The sequence below is a fragment of the Marmota monax genome, unplaced genomic scaffold, assembly GCF_021218885.2.
Source record: "Marmota monax isolate L192 unplaced genomic scaffold, Marmota_monax_Labrador192_F-V1.1 WCK01_AAM20220418_F8-fsc00144, whole genome shotgun sequence".
Classification (NCBI taxonomy): domain Eukaryota; kingdom Metazoa; phylum Chordata; class Mammalia; order Rodentia; family Sciuridae; genus Marmota; species Marmota monax.
In genome coordinates this window covers 4,794,127-4,797,966 of record NW_026694618.1, presented here as the reverse complement: position 1 = coordinate 4,797,966, position 3,840 = coordinate 4,794,127, and positions in this window count along the sequence as shown.

The window sequence follows — 3,840 nt, the reverse complement described above, 5'->3', positions numbered from 1 at the left end:
TTCTCTACGTAGGAAGGGACACTCTGAGCTTGATGCTTCAAATAAATCCCTATTTAAGAAAAGCAAAGTTTTCTGATGGATTTTCTTATGAATTTTTTTTAAAATTCATGTTGACTTTTTTTTTGCAGCTGCTGGAAAAAGCTTCAAAATATCAAAAAACATTTTATTTAACAGAGCATTTATCTACCCCTTTAAAAGTGTGTTTCATAGAAGGTTACTATACAGTTTCTTAGTAAAACCTTTTAGCAATGATCCATGCCATTAATAAAAATTTCATATTTGTTTACTTCATTTATATTATGAGGACCATAATTTTTTTATCCAGACTGAGACATCTTTGGGGACAAAAGGAGCTTTATTAATAATTATCTTGGAACCATAAATGGGGCCATATAAGCACAGCCTTGTGCCAGATAGATTGACTAGTCTAATCACTGAAATCTAAAAGGGTTGGTCACAAGGGATTGGAAAATGAAGTAAGCCTGTTTATATTAATAAAAGAATATTGTGATTCTTTTTCCCCCTTGAAATGGAAGATTTGTATGTAATTTTCATTTTAGTATTAACTACTATTCCAAGAAAAATTCTGTATATCTAAATTGTCCTCAGATTTCAAAATAGAAACAGAATTTCTGCATTGGTGGCCTGGACCTTAGTTTATTATTTCCTAATGCATTAGAGATAGTATGTCAATTTTGTGTTTATTAAATTTGAACCTGATTTTATGTTGTCCTTTCCTCAAAACATTGTTTCAACATTGGATATGTCATTTAAAGACATGTCTGGGTTTTCATATTAAGTGTTTTATATATATTAGATAAATGCATATATTCCATTAACATTTCTGCTTAAGTATTATTTATAGTACACATGTTATGTACTTGCTCTACTAAATTTATCAGTTAAGTGTATTGGGAGTTGCCTTAATAGTGGACGATAATCTCTGCTAGGTAATTTGCTTAGTAACATAAATATCCTCAGTAATTTTAATTTTAAGTAAATTAAAATTTAAGTAAATTAAAATCATAGTTGCTTAAGATGTTTGGAAAATGCATCTCTCCTTTTTTTGGGAACCAGAGAATGTCTATTAATTCTTACTATGCTCATTCTGACAATTTATCAATTACATATATCTTCCATCCAGTATATTATTGGGGATGCTGAAAGATTTAAAGAAAAAATAAATAGAATGGTTGAATATTTCTTAAAAACTCAATTAACAAGTTTAGGGTGTGTGTATGCATATGTTTGACAAAAGTCAGACACTATATATTTAAAATTTATTCCCACTACATTTGTAATACATTTTCTCTTCTTCTTTATATGATTTATTCATTTTATAATCCAAAGAGTATTTCTTGTTGAGTACTATTTCATTCTGAAGATGTTAAAGTGAGTAAGACACATGTCATATCTCAAGTGGCTCACATCCATATTTACTATTTAGAAAAAGCTAATAGGATAAGAATTATAAATATTATTTGTACTGCATGTGCTCATGTTGAGAAAATATGTAAAGTATGCAAATTCTAAAGTTATTTTGAAGTCTAGCTATGTGGAAGGTAAAAAGAAATAAGTGGGAAATTTTTGTTTTGCTTTTGTGGTTCTGGAGGATGGAATCTAAGGCCTTGCTCATGCTATTCAAGTGCTCTACCACTGATACAACCCCAGTTCTGTTTTTTTTTTTCCTCAAGAGTTAATAGAGGTGGAGGAAAATCCGCCAAGCAAAGAGATTCAATTTGTTCCTGCATTCATTAGCTTCTCTGCCTCCCTACCCAGACAAGAGAAGATGCCTAGAGAATGTTCTATGGGAGCCTGGATGATACATTTCCCAAAGGAACCACTCTGTTATCTGCTAGATTTTAATTATTTTTGTCTATTAAGCACAGGTCTTTGTGAATATTCTTTGCAAAACCCAACTATTTCCCTCCTTCACAAATTGCACTAAATTTTATTTCAGAGTAAATTATCTCTTATACAAGTGCTCTTATTTAACACTAACTTTGTATTAAAGGTCAGTTATCAAATTTACAAAGAGTCACTGACTGAAAATGATTAGTTGTTGGTACTCTTCCTGTGAAGAAAAAAAAAAAACAAATGCTAATAGAAATTCATTGAGTTACTTAATGTACAGGTAATTATTACATACTCAAAAATGATTTAAAATGATATATTAAATATATCAGTATATTAAAATGGTATATTCAATTTCCTTCAATTCAATGCTGAAATTCATAGGTAAACTCAGTGAGGCTAACTAGGGCATTTGAAATCATCACAAACCAGATAGGAACAGAACAAATTGCCATTTCCAAAATAATGAAAAATCAAGGATAGAGATTAGCAAAATCAAAGTTAAACAAATAAACAAAGAAACCACACATCTAAATACAGAAAGGCCTACCACGTGAGACTGAAGAGTGTTATAACCTGAAGTAAGTAGGAAAGTACTCACCTGAAGTGATCTTTCCCTCAGGTGACAGGTATTACCACGTTGGGTATCTTCTGCTTTCCAGAAAACAAGCAGGTCATAAAACGTTTATAGAGTTATGAAGTCCAGATATATGTCTCTTCTTGGGTCACTGATATCAACCAGTATACCACAGAAAAATTTATGAGTTTACTTATTATATTGACACAATTAAAGTTGCAATTGTTTATGGGATAGGGAGCATTTTTCTGGGGAGCAAGACTTCTTTTAGGGTAGTAAAATACTTCCCAAAGCTGTTCAGTGTTGCAGTTTATTGTTACCAAAAACAATACACATTTCTTCTGTATGAATTCTGAACAAACTTCTATGAGAAGTTGAACTGTGATCAAACTATCGAAATTTCATTTAAACTGGATCAGAGCATACCCTTGCTCTCCCAAACAAGAGTGTACCTCCATTTTTTCTCTCCCCACTTTCCATTATTAACATAGTCAAGAGCAAAGTCATTGGCCAACCAGTGATATATGAGTCCAGAATTTTATGCTCTCACATAGACCACAATGCACCGATAATTCTCAGTCGGTTGCTCACTAATTAGATAAATCACATTCTTTGAAAAAAGAAGTTTCTTTCCACTTTTCCTCATGGAAGACTGAGGTTGCTGGTATGTGGATGAAGAAGAATGTGGCAAGAAAATATGGTTACCTTTGTAGAGATGGGAAAAACAAAGGCTCACTAAACCAAAAATAACTACCACAAGAAACACAAACCTCCTTAATTACATTTGCCTTTGTTCACTGACCTCCACTTTCTCTGAACTTGTACAGATACCACTTATTCTGGTAAAAAATTATATTTAGCTTTTTACTCTTCACTAAATGCTTCTTATGTGTATCTTCCCTCCCCAATTATACATTATAAACTTCAAAAGGAATACAGAAGATTATAGCAAAAGCAGAAGGTCCTTAGAGTCCCAGATAACAGATGCAAATGCCAGTTTTGTAACTTAACATCTGGGTGACATTGACTGAGTTATTTAAGCCTTCTCAGGTTCAGTCTCTGCATCTGTAAAAGGGGGTTAAGTTATATAAAATACCTATTAAATATTGCATTAGATACAGTGGCACTCATATTTTCCCCACATTTGTTATCTCATTAGAATTTTGCACATAGCATGACTTTCTGCACATTCTCAAGAATGTCCAATGATTCTGTGAATATTATATTTCTACCCTCCTGCCTTGGCAAGCCATGACTAAACAGATACTACTTTTATATTTATGGTTTGGGAATTTTCAAATATTTTGTGTTTGTGTGTGTGTGTGTGTGTGTGTGTGTGTGTGTGTATATATATATATATATATATATTTTTTTTTTCAAATGTTTTTGTACTGTTGCCTGTAAAATAG